Raw genomic sequence first — 16,749 nt, 5'->3', positions numbered from 1 at the left:
TACAGCTCTACAGTAACGCATTAGACACTTCCTGCTTCAGTGCTCTACAGCTCTACAGTAACGCAGCATTAGACACTTCCTGCTTCAGTGCTCTACAGCTCTACAGTAACGCATTAGACACTTCCTGCTTCAGTGCTCTACAGCTCTACAGTAACGCAGCATTAGACACTTCCTGCTTCAGTGCTCTACAGCTCTACAGTAACGCATTAGACACTTCCTGCTTCAGTGCTCTACAGCTCTACAGTAACACATTAGACACTTCCTGCTTCAGTGCTCTACAGCTCTACAGTAACGCATTAGACACTTCCTGCTTCAGTGCTCTACAGCTCTACAGTAACGCATTAGACACTTCCTGCTTCAGTGCTCTACAGCTCTACAGTAACACATTAGACACTTCCTGCTTCAGTGCTCTACAGCTCTACAGTAACACATTAGACACTTCCTGCTTCAGTGCTCTACAGCTCTACAGTAACACATTAGACACTTCCTGCTTCAGTGCTCTACAGCACTACAGTAACACATTAGACACTTCCTGCTTCAGTGCTCTACAGTAACGCAGCATTAGACACTTCCTGCTTCAGTGCTCTACAGCTCTACAGTAACACATTAGACACTTCCTGCTTCAGTGCTCTACAGCTCTACAGTAACGCATTAGACACTTCCTGCTTCAGTGCTCTACAGCTCTACAGTAACGCATTAGACACTTCCTGCTTCAGTGCTCTACAGCACTACAGTAACGCATTAGACACTTCCTGCTTCAGTGCTCTACAGCACTACAGTAACGCATTAGACACTTCCTGCTTCAGTGCTCTACAGCTCTACAGTAACACATTAGACACTTCCTGCTTCAGTGCTCTACAGCACTACAGTAACGCAGCATTAGACACTTCCTGCTTCAGTGCTCTACAGCTCTACAGTAACACATTAGACACTTCCTGCTTCAGTGCTCTACAGCACTACAGTAACACATTAGACACTTCCTGCTTCAGTGCTCTACAGCACTACAGTAACACATTAGACACTTCCTGCTTCAGTGCTCTACAGCACTACAGTAACACATTAGACACTTCCTGCTTCAGTGCTCTACAGCACTACAGTAACACATTAGACACTTCCTGCTTCAGTGCTCTACAGCTCTACAGTAACGCATTAGACACTTCCTGCTTCAGTGCTCTACAGCACTACAGTAACACATTAGACACTTCCTGCTTCAGTGCTCTACAGCTCTACAGTAACGCATTAGACACTTCCTGCTTCAGTGCTCTACAGCACTACAGTAACGCAGCATTAGACACTTCCTGCTTCAGTGCTCTACAGCTCTACAGTAACGCATTAGACACTTCCTGCTTCAGTGCTCTACAGCACTACAGTAACGCAGCATTAGACACTTCCTGCTTCAGTGCTCTACAGCTCTACAGTAACGCATTAGACACTTCCTGCTTCAGTGCTCTACAGCACTACAGTAACGCATTAGACACTTCCTGCTTCAGTGCTCTACAGCTCTACAGTAACGCATTAGACACTTCCTGCTTCAGTGCTCTACAGCTCTACAGTAACGCAGCATTAGACACTTCCTGCTTCAGTGCTCTACAGCTCTACAGTAACACATTAGACACTTCCTGCTTCAGTGCTCTACAGCACTACAGTAACGCATTAGACACTTCCTGCTTCAGTGCTCTACAGCACTACAGTAACGCAGCATTAGACACTTCCTGCTTCAGTGCTCTACAGCTCTACAGTAACGCATTAGACACTTCCTGCTTCAGTGCTCTACAGCACTACAGTAACGCATTAGACACTTCCTGCTTCAGTGCTCTACAGCTCTACAGTAACGCATTAGACACTTCCTGCTTCAGTGCTCTACAGCTCTACAGTAACACATTAGACACTTCCTGCTTCAGTGCTCTACAGCTCTACAGTAACACATTAGACACTTCCTGCTTCAGTGCTCTACAGCACTACAGTAACGCAGCATTAGACACTTCCTGCTTCAGTGCTCTACAGCTCTACAGTAACGCATTAGACACTTCCTGCTTCAGTGCTCTACAGCACTACAGTAACGCATTAGACACTTCCTGCTTCAGTGCTCTACAGCTCTACAGTAACGCAGCATTAGACACTTCCTGCTTCAGTGCTCTACAGCTCTACAGTAACGCATTAGACACTTCCTGCTTCAGTGCTCTACAGCACTACAGTAACGCATTAGACACTTCCTGCTTCAGTGCTCTACAGCTCTACAGTAACGCATTAGACACTTCCTGCTTCAGTGCTCTACAGCTCTACAGTAACGCATTAGACACTTCCTGCTTCAGTGCTCTACAGCACTACAGTAACGCAGCATTAGACACTTCCTGCTTCAGTGCTCTACAGCACTACAGTAACGCAGCATTAGACACTTCCTGCTTCAGTGCTCTACAGCTCTACAGTAACGCAGCATTAGACACTTCCTGCTTCAGTGCTCTACAGCTCTACAGTAACGCATTAGACACTTCCTGCTTCAGTGCTCTACAGCTCTACAGTAACACATTAGACACTTCCTGCTTCAGTGCTCTACAGCTCTACAGTAACACATTAGACACTTCCTGCTTCAGTGCTCTACAGTAACGCAGCATTAGACACTTCCTGCTTCAGTGCTCTACAGCTCTACAGTAACACATTAGACACTTCCTGCTTCAGTGCTCTACAGCTCTACAGTAACACAGCATTAGACACTTCCTGCTTCAGTGCTCTACAGCTCTACAGTAACACATTAGACACTTCCTGCTTCAGTGCTCTACAGCTCTACAGTAACGCATTAGACACTTCCTGCTTCAGTGCTCTACAGCTCTACAGTAACACATTAGACACTTCCTGCTTCAGTGCTCTACAGCTCTACAGTAACACATTAGACACTTCCTGCTTCAGTGCTCTACAGCTCTACAGTAACACATTAGACACTTCCTGCTTCAGTGCTCTACAGCTCTACAGTAACGCAGCATTAGACACTTCCTGCTTCAGTGCTCTACAGCTCTACAGTAACACATTAGACACTTCCTGCTTCAGTGCTCTACAGCTCTACAGTAACACATTAGACACTTCCTGCTTCAGTGCTCTACAGCTCTACAGTAACGCATTAGACACTTCCTGCTTCAGTGCTCTACAGCTCTACAGTAACACATTAGACACTTCCTGCTTCAGTGCTCTACAGCTCTACAGTAACGCATTAGACACTTCCTGCTTCAGTGCTCTACAGCTCTACAGTAACGCATTAGACACTTCCTGCTTCAGTGCTCTACAGCTCTACAGTAACACATTAGACACTTCCTGCTTCAGTGCTCTACAGCTCTACAGTAACACAGTTACCGCCTTCAGCTGAAAACGTGTCGATCAGCAGCTCTTGTTGTTTTCTGTGTAAACCTCCAAACCAGCAGCAGCGCGTCAGCAATGTCCACAAATAACAGAAATAAACTCTGTGTGCAGACGTTTCCACTTCCTTGCGTCTGAGCAGACACTGGAAAACATCTGCCAGCGTCCACATCTGTCATTAAACAACATCTACACACTTCCATGAATATGAGAAGTTGTGCACAGATGAAACATCACAGAGGATCAAACAAAAGTTCTGGGTGGCGTAGATACACTAAAGCAGGGGTCACCAACCTTTTAGAAACTGAGAGCTACTTCATGGTACTGAGTCAGACGAAGGGCTACCAGTTTGTCACACTGCTCTGAAATAACAAATGAGCTCAGTTTGTCTTTAGTTATATATTATTATTAATGATTAATGATACTCATCTATGTGAAGACACTGATCACGTTAGTGATTTCTCACAATAATTATCAACAATGACTTAACAAGGTGGGAAACAGATAATATCAATATTACACATTTAATTTCTATTAATGTCAGCAATTGTTTAAATTTTCAGATGATCACTTCTACAACATTTCATAGAACAAATGTTCCATTTTCACTGCCCACTGACAAAGAGCCTTTAAACACATCATCAGCTATGTTGCACCATGATAACTTCTCCGTCTGAAAAGGCCTCCTTCTTCTTCGTTATCAGGAAATGTGTAGCTCTAAACGAGGCTTCCGGCCTCCTGAAAACAGACTGCTGCTTACCCAAAGCTGCCTTCAGCTCACGGGCTGTTTCCGCCCGTCGCGCGCTTCCCGGTGGGCAGTTAGCATGCTAGTTAGCATGGCAGTTAGCATGCTAGCTCTGTGACCCGTAGTGAAGTGTCTCTCCACATTGAGCCGCTTTGTCGTCGCCCCGCAAATGAGACACACGCAGTTTTCTTTCACAGTAGTAACAAAGAACTCTTCCTCCCATTCACTGTGAAAATGATGAGCTTTCTTTCTTTTTTCTGACATGTTTTTTGGGTTAGAAACCGCATTCAGCTCCTTCATCTCCGCTGCTCCCGCTAGCTTACTCTGCACGAGCGCCAAAGTCTTGTCATGCGCACAACACTGACCTTTGACCTTTGACCTTTGAACTGGAAGAGGTCAGAGTTCACCTAAAACTATCTAAACTAATTATTTTATTTTTAAGATATTGTCATTTTCAAATCTATATAAATACAAGTGTGATTAAAAAAGAATAGCAACAGAAAAAAATAAAATTGTAGACGCAGCTCACTGGTGAGTTGTGCTATTTTTTTGGAGGGGGGGCTCATGTGGTCCTTGGGGGCGACCTGGTGCACCGTGTTGGTGACCCCTGCAATCTAAAGAGTACCAGGAGCCACATTTAGACGCTCTGTCACTCCTCATTCTCTTAATGAAATCATCAGTGTTTGTGGTTTTACGTTTAATAGGTTTCATTTCGTTCCTTTGACCTTGTGGTGTCTCAGTGTTGCCTGACAGACACACCTGTGGTCACCTGCAGGCGGTGAGAGCCCCGCCCTCTCAGGTTACATGTGTTATGTAAGGTCATAGCTGCAGGCAGGGGTTCAGGTGTGTGTGTGTGTGTGTGTGTGTTCTTCACCTCCTCCCACCAGCGCACGTCTAAACACTTCAGGCTCGACGCTGCCCCCCCTCAGCATGTAGCTACACCATGTAGAACTGTGGTCGAGATTCATGAATCTTTGGGATTCAAACGAGAAAATTCAAAATGGCAGAAAATCGATCTTGACTCTAGACTCAAATGGGCGTGGCTTATTTATGGAACACTGACTGTATATAAGAGGTGGGCGTGGTCACCGGCCGCCGGTCTGAAGCCTCACGTTTGGCTTTAAGGGCGTCGCCATCTTGGTTTCATGATCATCGCTATCTCTGGTGTTTCGGAGCCAGAAGTGACATTCAATCCACGACGACGGCCTCTGATTGGTTTACGGTGTTTCCACCAACCGAGAAGCGAATCTTCACCTGGTGTTACTCGCTCCAGTTTGATCACCTGATCATCTTTGTTTATTCACGTTACTCCTTTGAGTAAACACGGTGATGCTGAGTTCACGCCGAGTGGCTTCATAGAGAAGTAAAACCGAACACTAGAATCAGAGACAGAAACAGGCAGTCTGACTTCCTCTCCGGTCCGTCTCTCTCTAACGGGTCCAGTGGGATCATTGAGGCTCCATGTTGGATTCACTGACAGGACGTCAGGACGCCAGGACACCAGGACATGTTCACTGAAGCTGTCTCTGGAGGAAACTGGCTCCGTGTGTTAAATCCTCCATCTTTCATTGTTGTTACTGAAAAAATCTGGAAACATCAGATGAACATTTTGACGTCATGTGTAAAAGATTTGGTGAATAATAAAAGAAAAATACGACAAATGGAATCAGAGTCGGTGGATAAAAAAACATACGAAAAAACGTAAGGGAAATGTGATGAAGAGGAGGGTGTGGCCTTCATCACTTCATCACTGGAGCTCTTCTAATGATGTTGTCTCGTTGTGTCCGTCTCTTCTTCTGTGGTGGTTTAACATTAACATTATTTCTGATTTTCTTTAGCAGATTTCCTGAATTCAGACACCGCTGTCGTTCCATCTGGATGGAAACCTGCTCGCCTCCTCCTGACTCCATGTGAACCGCCGTGGCCTTGCTGAAGGTTCCAACGTGTCCTTGTGTTTTCTTTATGCTGCTGCCAAATTAAAATGCCTCTTAGCCAAACGTGTTCGACATCGTTTAAACGCAGGTGAGATGAACCGTTCTGGTGTAATGAGCGTGGAGGAGGAGGTGGAGGAGGAGGTGCAGCCTGAGAGCGGCCTGATGGGAACGCGCCTGCAGCAGAATACCACGTAGACACACCCGCCGCGCTCTTCGGTCGACCCATTAAAACTAATCACCCGAGCCTGCTGCGGGACACGTTTATCCCGTCAGCCTCTGGTCCTGATTAGCTCTTGGTACATTTAAGCACACCATGATGCTCAGAGAGGCAGACACCTGGTACATGAGGGCCCCCAGAGAGCTGACCAGGCCTTAGCCGGTCACGTCCGTGGTGCTGAATGTTTTACCCTGACAGACGGACTCCACCAGCTTTTCCCCAAACTGGGCCGTCTCTGCAGCAGAGAGGAGAAAATGTGGCTGAAGCTGGTGCTACATGAGCAGAGAACACCCAGAATGCACTGCGGCCGACTTCTCTCCTGATTCATCAGCTCAGTGAACAGTTTCTGCTCTCAGTCTCTAGTTTACAGTCTTCTTCAGCACAGCAGGACGTTCATGTAGTCAGTGATGGTCCATTTAGAGGAAGATACACCAGGAAGTGTCCCCTGTGGCTGTTGTACTGTTTGATATTCTGTCAGTAGATTAGTTTTGTTCCTCAGGCTTTAACATGAGCTGATTCATGTCTGAGCAGCAGGTTTGTGCCTGCAGGTGATGGAGGGCCGATCAGGATGTTACCACAGTAGGAGTCATATGGTGACTGAATTTATGATAAAATCCACACACAGGAACTCAGCTTAAAGGGTCACTCTGGTGTTTCTCCCCCATGATCCTCTCCGTCCACATCCTGGTGTCTGAGTGACTGGTAGGTAGTAAAAGTGTTGGAACTGGTCCAGTAGATCACCTCAGCCAGCAGCCACCAAACGGGCTGCAATGGCTGCAACGTGATCCTTTGGGACAACTGCACCTGATCACAGTAGGTCCACTAAAAGAGCTTGTTTGATCCACTGCCAGGCTCAGAGTGTTATTCTAAGTGTGTGACAGCATCATGGAAAGGATCCCTACAGAGAGAGACCTGGAAGATCCTTTTGGTTTAACCACAAACAGCACACACACCAGACTACATTCACTAAAACAGGGATTTTACCTGTAGAAGCACAGGAGTTCTTGGCCTCCTTCACCGCTGCTTCGATTGGTTAGTTTAGTCATTTTACCTCACAGGACACAGGAGCTGCTGGTCTGCTGCCTCCATCAGTTTGTGTTATTGTGAGACACTAACCCATTAACACACAAAAGTAACACAAAAGCCTGTGTTCTGTGAGTTAAAATTTTTGTCAATGGAGTCTGGTGAGAAACAGCCATTTTACCTGGACGTCAACTAGCCTACTGCTTACCGGGCTGCAGCAGGATGTTGTGCTCATTAGATATTCGTCACTTGTTTAATTAGTGAAGGGACGTTTAACTGATGAGTCGATTAATCGAGCACATATAATACAGGATGTCTGTGAACAGTGAAATCCTTCTTTAACAGCACATTTACAAATGTGAGGAGGTCTGGACGTTCAGATTCGGCCTCCCTGTCTGCTCGTCCCGCTCAGGGTTGTCGGAGTTTGGTGCCTATCCCAGCATGCATTGGGTGAGAGATGTGCAGGGTTCACAGGAGCTCTCCTTGGTCACAGAGATGATTTTGGCTTCAGAAGTGGGTCAGGTAATGATTTAGTGTCGTTACAATACTTCACAGTCCAATAATCTCTGTGAAGTTCGGAGGCTCCTCAGCCCTCCAGCAAAGTTTAATTCCGTTTAATTCTGAACTCCACCTCAGATTGTGTTGTTGAACGCTCCTCAGGCTCGGCTCTGTTTACTCAAGATCAGGCGGCTGACAAAGACTCTGTCAGTTCAAACATGTGGTTTAGTCTTTAAGCCATCACAGGGCCACCTGCTGCCAAGAGTTACCCAACGCTGCAGCGCTGCAAGCGTCTCTGACAGACTCTGGTCGTTGTTCACAGCCGCACTTTTTCATGCTGGGAGAGAACTTTTAGTCTAAATGTCGCCCAGGTCTGGACTCGCCCTCGCAGCGCCTCGCCTGCTCTCGTCTTTTGTTTTGCGAGGTGAGGGTTAGCGTGACGAGCCCTCTGTGTGGAAAACCGGGTGAGTTTTCAGGTGATGGGTGGAATCCACATTTGCCCTTCTGCTGAGTTAAACAAGAGCAGGTGTCTCCTCCGCCCACGCTTGGCGTGAGCTCGCCATCCTCCTCCTCCTCCTCCTCCTCCTCACAAACTCATCTGACAGTATAAAATATCGTCGGCTCTCTGGACTCTTCACTCTCTCCTCTCCAGCTGAAGCAGAACGAGCCTCCTTTACTTTCATCACCACACAAAATGTGGAGCACCTCCTCTTACACCAGGAGCAGCAGGGCGTCTAGTGGTGGCGGTGGTGGCGGCGGAGGTGGTGGAGGCTACATTGGCAGCAGCAGGTCCATATACGCTGGAGCTGGAGGCTCTAACGTCAGGATCTCCTCTGGTGGCTCCTCCATGTCCAAGTTTGGCGGTGGTGGTGTTGGTGGGGGTGCAGCTGGCTACGGCTTCAGCTACAGTGGTGCATCGGCTGGTGGGTTTGGCTTTGCTGCTGGTGGCGGTGGCGGCCTGGACATCTCCGCCAATGACAAGGCTACCATGCAGAACCTGAACGACCGCCTGGCCTCCTACCTGGAGAAGGTGCGCAAGCTGGAGGCGGCCAACGCCGACCTGGAGCTGAAGATCAGACAGTTCCTGGAGAAGAAGACCTCCCCCTCCGCCAGAGACTACAGCGCCTTCTTCACCACCATCGCAGACCTGCAGAGCAAGGTAGACACCTACCATTGAAGTCCAGAGTGATACATCACTCTGGCCATTTTATTAGGAACACCTGCACAGTCTGATGCAGCAGCTGTGTCACACATCTGTCTTAGTCAGTAAATTCCTCTCCTGAGGTCGTTACGGCAGGCGTACCTAATAAAGTGGCCACTGGGTGTGTATCAGCATGGGTATCTGCTAATAGTTTTAAACCTATTCATGCATCTTGCAGCATCATTTTACTGTTGATGTTGGACTAATTTGAGGAACTGGCCCTTTAATTCCACAAGGCATTCATTGAGAGGACAAAAGTGAACTTTTTGATGCGTCTTCCTGTCCTGCAAATGTGCTGAAACTGCAGCAGAAGTGTATTTTAGCACCGTGCACTCAGACGAAGCAGAAGGGTAAATAATAAAACACGAGCTCAGATGTTAGACAAGTGAAGCTGTCAGTGTGTAAATACCAGACACAGTGATTCACTGCTCTCTGAGCCCGTCGGACAGGAGCTGCCTGAACTGCATAGAAAACAGGAAAAGTTTCATCTGAGGACTCGAGGCGACGAACACAAGACGAGTGTAAAAGAGAAGAAAATGCCGTCGGCAGCCTGCTGGTCTGTCTGGTCCAGGTCCAGTCAGCTGATCGACTCTGAGCACCTTCAGACTTTAAAGTCTAATTTATAGTCAATTAGACAACGCCAAGCTGGCCACTGACGACTTCAGGGTCAAGTGAGTGAGTTTCTGATTAGGAAGCAGCTTCAGTTTAAAGTGAACAGAGAACTTAATAATAACTTTTCAGTGAACAGGTTGGTGAAGAAGATGTCTGCGAGCGCTGACTGACTGGCGCTGTGGCGTGGCCGCTGCTTTAGCGCTAACATTTAGGAATAATATCTAACATTTAGGGAATATCAGACGATGTTGGAGCCGTTTGAGGCCAAAACAAAAGGAGTTTAGGCAAAAGGTGTCGACCACTCAAGCGGACAGGCTGCCAGAAGAACAGCGTTTAGATTTCGGCCGCTAACCTCAGAGGTTATGAGTCCACAGCTGGTGGGCGCTGGAGGAACTGCAGCTTCTTGAGTGAATATGAGGCTAAGTTAGTGTTCAAACACTGTTTCCTCAGCATGTTTTCGCCTGTTTCGCTCAGCTCTGTGTTTGGGCAGACATCCTCTGGTCCTCTGTGCAGGTACGAGAACGAGCTGGCCATGCATCAGTCTGTGGAGGCCGACATCGTCGGGCTCAGGAAGATTCTGGATGACCTGACTCTGAGCCGGGCCGACCTGGAGACGGAGATCGAAGCCCTGAAGGAGGAGCTGGTCTTCCTCAAGAAGAACCACGAGGAGGTCAGTAGGTCAACCGCACGGCAGCAGACGTCTTGAATCTTGAATCTAAATGTAAAGTTTCTGTGAACAATCAGTGGCATTTTTAGTGCATCTTCACAAAGCAGCGTTTAACACTGAAGGCTGCACAAAAGGCCTCCTGACAGTTTCAACTGCACTTTATACAACGTTTTTTTTTGTGTTTTGTATTTGTTTTTTTTTTCTATTCATGACACCATTTCAGCAGCAGTCATTGCGGTTTACTGACTCCCACAGACTTTTAGCTGAGGTCATACAGAAATACATACATACATGTCAGAAACAGTAGAAACAGTGACGTAGGCACAGGTTCCCTGTGAGGAGTTCAAAGGTCATTCATTGTATTGAGCTGGTCGGGTATCAGAGCAGATAAAATGGGTTTTAAAAAGCTGACAGACGCTAGAGCCGTTTCAGCAAAGGGTTTCTGGTTTGGCGAGCTCTGATTGGTCACCTCTGATTGGTCCACAGGAGCTGATGGCCATGCGGACTCAGATGAGCGGCCAGGTGAACGTGGAGGTGGACGCCGCTCCAGCAGAGGACCTCAGCGCCCTCATAGCGGAGGTCCGGGAACACTACGAAGCCGTCGCCAACAAGAACCGCAAAGAACTGGACAACTGGTACAAGGCAAAGGTGAGGACGCTTTACTGATCCTCATCAGGTCAACATGCTGGTGTTTTTGGTGCTTTGGTTAATTAAAGGAATGGGAACAGTTTCCAGAACAGATGATTTGTTGTCTGAACTGAACTGTCAGAAAAAAGATTTCAAATTTAAAAGTGGAGAATCAAACTGAGGAAACACTGGACACGTCTGTCATGCTCGTGCTGTTATTTTGCTATTTTGTCCTCTGAACAGTCAGAAACGCTGACCAAAGAAGTCGCTGAGAGCGCTGACACCATCCAGACGTCCAAAACCGAGGTCACGGACCTCAAACACATGCTGCAGAGTCTGGAGATCGAGCTGCAGTCTCAGCTCAGCATGGTGAGCATCATGGTCGCATCACGCCTCCATCTTTTCTCTGTGGGGGGATGAACCAGCTGACGCCTCCGCGGCTCCTCTCCCCTGCAGAAAGCGGCACTGGAGGCCTCCATGGCCGACACTCAGAACAGCTACACCATGCAGATGATGGGCTTCCAGGGTCAGGTGACCGCGATGGAGGAGCAGCTGGTGCAGCTGAAGGCCGACATGGAGCGGCAGGGGCACGATTACCAGACCCTGCTGGACATCAAGACCAGACTGGAGATGGAGATCGCCGAGTACAGGAGGCTGCTGGACGGAGAGGGCGGCGGCAGGTGAGACGGGCGAAGAAAGAGAGAGTGAAAATGTTCAGAAACACAAGAATGAACGAATATTTCCTCTTTAGTGATCTGACTGTGGTCTGCACTGACATCCAGGCTGATTCTACATGTGTTACTGTTAAATTCTGGGTTTTATTACCTGCAAAATCTTGTGCTCAGATCCCCCCCCCCCCCGACACTGTGTTAGAGACTCGTCCTGCTCTTTCCTTCGGGCTCAGTGGATTAAATCACTGGTTTTATTACCACCATCTTTAAGAAGTCACTGAAATAATAGTTTGACATCACAGAGACTTTCTTTGGTGGTTAAATTCTAGGTTTTATTACCTGTGAATAAACAACATTTAGCTAAAATGTCCATGTAGGCGTCTCTTCTGTTCACTATGTAATGTTACAGCAAATGTCTCAGCTGAACCTCAAAGTTAAATTATTTTAGGGTTAAATCAGTGGTGTTCCACAAGAAGCATTCAACAAAGAACTGAACTGTGCAAAAAAATAAAATCACATTTTATTGCAGGTTAGAGAAACTTTGAGCAAGTCGTATTTTTTGGATCAAATTCGATCAGAAAACAGCAGGATCTAAACTTACTGATGACAACTGTGAGCTTAGAGGCAAATAAGCAACGAAAATGTAGAATTTGCATTCAGAGTTTCATTTAAATTTGACTTGAAAAAAGACCAAATGCCAAAACAAGCCGGCGCACCGGGAATATTCTGTGTTTTATGGCTCCGTCCTTCTGGGCTGGAAAAGGGGTCGAACAGAAAACCTGTAGAGTGTCAAAATAAAATGTCATATATAATTTCTTATGTTTCAGATAGTTTTCCTGCACGTTCACCAACTTAATATTACTGTTACTGTGAGAGGAATAAAAATCACACTGTGCTGACTTTCTCTCCCCTGCAGCATCTCCATGTCCTCCACCTCCAGCCTGTCCTCCTCCACCTCTGGGGTGTCCTCCTCCACCTCCGTCATGTCCTCATCCACCTCTGATCAGTCCTCCACCACCTCTGATCAGTCCTCCACCACCTCTGATCAGTCCTCCACCACCTGCGACCAGTCCTCCTCCACCTCCACCACCAAAAAAGTGATCACCATCATACAGGAGGTGGTGGACGGGAAGGTGGTGAGCTCCAAGGAGGAGATCATCAGTGAGAGCAAAGTATCGAATGGATCACACAAATAAAAATCTGTTCCTCTAATGGCCACCAGGGGGTGCTGCTGTTCTGAGAGGTTAATGAGCGTCTGGAATAAAATAAAGGTGATAATACAAAGTCTGATCAATGTTTTCAACAGTATTCTTTTATAACACTACAGCGTTTTTATTGTGCTTCACAATAAAAGTCTGACTGACAGAAGAGTAACAACAAAGAGGAGAAAAAACAACACAAGAGAGCATCATGCACGACATGAACATAAAAATAAGATTGTTATCCATCCATCCATCCATCCATCCATCCATTCACCAATCCATCCAGCCATTATCGATACCACTTATCTGACTGACAGCCAACCACAGGGCCGACACACAGACAGACAGACAATCGAGATTGTTACCAGTTTCTTAAACAAAGTGATTTACTGAGTTAGCATCATAGTTAAAATAATAATACCAATGACAGACTTCCATTCGTTGATAGTTTTTATCATGATGAAGATGAACTATGTTATAATCTCTTACAAGATAATGATGGTGTTTCCGCAGCAGTTTTGAGCGTAGACCTTTTGTCCTTGCAGGCATTTAGCCAAAGAACAAAGTGTTGGACACATTAACGTGTTCCCCTGGAGGAACAATAAAGTTATTACAGTTTATTCAGACCATCTGACTGGAGCCAAAATGTCCTCTCTGTACAAGAATGGTTTCTAAAATGTCGTCTCGTTGTTTAAAAATGTCAATCAAGGTGTAGAATCAGTCCTCAAGTGACACACCGACAAAACCCCTCCGTCTGTAAATATATGCTGCAGTCAGTCAGAGTTAATGTTCCACTCTGAAGCAGCCTCAGGCTCATTAAAGTGAGCCAGGTAACCACGGCAACGCCCATCCAAGATTTGCATGTGGCGTGCGTGTCAGTGCTGTTTGAACACACAGTCTGTGTTTACTGAGTGAGTTCATGTCATGAAGAAACCACACTGGAAAACATCATTTACCCTCCAGGTGGCAGAAACCTGCTCACATGCAGCCATCTGTGCCACATCAGAGCCACATCTGTGCCACATCAGAGCCACATCAGTGCCACATCAGAGCCACATCAGTGCCACATCAGTGCCACATCAGAGCCACATCAGAGCCACATCTGTGCCACATCAGAGCCACATCAGAGCCACATCAGAGCCACATCAGTGCCACATCAGAGCCACATCAGAGCCACATCTGTGCCACATCAGAGCCACATCAGTGCCACATCAGAGCCACATCAGTGCCACATCTGTGCCACATCAGAGCCACATCAGTGCCACATCAGAGCCACATCAGTGCCGCATCAGAGCCACATCAGAGCCACATCTGTGCCACATCAGAGCCACATCTGTGCCACATCAGAGCCACATCAGTGCCACATCAGTGCCACATCAGAGCCACATCAGTGCCACATCTGTGCCACATCAGAGCCACATCTGTGCCACATCAGAGCCACATCAGTGCCGCATCAGTGCCACATCAGTGCCACATCTGTGCCACATCAGAGCCACATCTGTGCCACATCAGAGCCACATCAGTGCCGCATCAGAGCCACATCTGTGCCGCATCTGTGCCGCATCAGCCGCATCTGCACCGCATCAGAGCCGTATCAGAGCCGCATCAGAGACACATCTGTGCCACATCTGTGCCACATCTGTGCCACATCAGAGCCACATCAGTGCCACATCAGAGACACATCTGTGCCACATCTGTGCTGCATCAGAGCCACATCAGTGCCACATCTGTGCCGCATCAGAGCCGTATCAGTGCCACATCAGTGCCGCATCAGTGCCACATCTGTGCTGCATCAGAGCCACATCTGTGCCGCATCAGAGCCGCATCAGAGCCGCATCAGGGCCGCATCAGCCGCATCAGCGCCGCATCTGCACCGCATCAGAGCCGCATCAGAGCCGTATCAGAGCCGTATCAGAGCCACATCAGAGACACATCACAGCCACATCACAGCCACATCACAGCCACATCAGTACATCTATGCCACATCAGAGCCACATCAGAGCCATATCTATGCCACATCAGTGCCACATCTGACAGACGTTCACCCAGAGGATCAAGGATTTAAAGACACTCTGAGTCTGAAAACAGCTAAATGAGCGGTGAAATCAGTGAATTTCAGTCCACATGAGATCAGTGAAGTGAATCTGTGCTTTCAGACCTCCAGACAACCTTTTCCTCCGATAACCATGAAATAAAACATGACAACAACACGACCATAAAGTGACACAAACACATCAAACCACCATTCAACCGTTAATCAAGAATCATGCTTCAGGCACAACATCTCTCAAACTGTTCATCGATAACAACGGGCCTGTTGGCAGACAAACAGCCCAGACAGCAGTCAGCAGCAGCCACACCCTCCAAACACTAACACTCCTACACACTAAACACTACGGAGGTCTAATCGACCTGCCAGAGTGTCTGGAGGGATTTAAATAAAGGAAAATGCCAAAGAACAAAGTGTTGGACACATTAACGTGTTCCCCTGGAGGAACAATAAAGTTATTACAGTTTATTCAGACCATCTGACTGGAGCCAAAATGTCCTCTCTGTACAAGAATGGTTTCTAAAATGTCGTCTCGTTGTTTAAAAATGTCAATCAAGGTGTAGAATCAGTCCTCAAGTGACACACCGACAAAACCCCTCCGTCTGTAAATATATGCTGCAGTCAGTCAGAGTTAATGTTCCACTCTGAAGCAGCCTCAGGCTCATTAAAGTGAGCCAGGTAACCACGGCAACGCCCATCCAAGATTTGCATGTGGCGTGCGTGTCAGTGCTGTTTGAACACACAGTCTGTGTTTACTGAGTGAGTTCATGTCATGAAGAAACCACACTGGAAAACTGAGCCACAGAGCCACATCTGTGCCACATCAGAGCCACATCAGTGCCGCATCAGTGCCACATCAGAGCCACATCTGTGCCACATCAGAGCCACATCAGTGCCGCATCAGTGCCACATCTGTGCCACATCTGTGCCACATCAGAGCCACATCAGTGCCGCATCAGTGCCACATCAGAGCCACATCAGAGCCACATCAGTGCCGCATCAGTGCCACATCAGAGCCACATCTGTGCCACATCAGAGCCACATCTGTGCCACATCTGTGCCACATCAGAGCCACATCTGTGCCACATCTGTGCCACATCTGTGCCACATCAGAGCCACATCTGTGCCACATCTGTGCCACATCAGAGCCACATCTGTGCCACATCTGTGCCACATCAGTGCCACATCAGAGCCACATCAGAGACACGTCTGTGCCACATCTGTGCCACATCTGTGCCACATCAGTGCCGCATCAGAGCCACATCTGTGCCACATCAGAGCCGCATCAGTGCCACATCTGTGCCACATCTGAGCCACATCTGTGCCACATCAGAGCCACATCTGTGCCACATCTGAGCCACATCAGAGCCACATCAGAGACACAGCTGTGCCACATCAGAGCCACATCTGTGCCACATCTGAGCCGCATCAGTGCCACATCTGAGCCACATCAGAGCCACATCAGTGCCACATCTGTGCCACATCTGTGCCACATCAGTGCCGCATCAGAGCCACATCTGTGCCACATCAGAGCCGCATCAGTGCCACATCTGTGCCACATCTGAGCCACATCTGTGCCACATCAGAGCCACATCTGTGCCACATCTGAGCCACATCAGAGCCACATCAGAGACACAGCTGTGCCACATCAGAGCCACATCTGTGCCACATCTGAGCCGCATCAGTGCCACATCTGAGCCACATCAGAGCCGCATCTGTGCCACATCTGAGCCACATCAGAGCCACATCAGTGCCACATCATGGCCACATCACAGCCATATCAGTACATCTATGTCACATCAGTGCCACATCAGAGACACATCTGTGCCACATCAGTGCCACATCTGACAGACGTTCACCCAGAGGATCAAGGATTTAAAGACACTCTGAGTCTGAAAACAGCTAAATGAGCGGAGAAATCAGTGAATTTTAGTCCACATGAGATCAGTGAAGTGAA

At 47.7% G+C, this 16,749-nt stretch overlaps 1 pseudogene; it reads left to right on the top strand.

Annotated features, from left to right (window-relative positions):
- The first annotated feature begins 8,429 nt into the window (after positions 1-8,429).
- On the top strand, positions 8,430-12,800 carry LOC139216233 (keratin, type I cytoskeletal 13-like; annotated as a pseudogene).
- Positions 12,801-16,749: the final 3,949 nt, after the last annotated feature.

This window comes from Pempheris klunzingeri, chromosome 17 (assembly GCF_042242105.1).
Source record: "Pempheris klunzingeri isolate RE-2024b chromosome 17, fPemKlu1.hap1, whole genome shotgun sequence".
Classification (NCBI taxonomy): domain Eukaryota; kingdom Metazoa; phylum Chordata; class Actinopteri; order Acropomatiformes; family Pempheridae; genus Pempheris; species Pempheris klunzingeri.
Note: the sequence above shows the minus strand (reverse complement) of the source record. Positions and strands in the feature narration are given on the sequence as shown.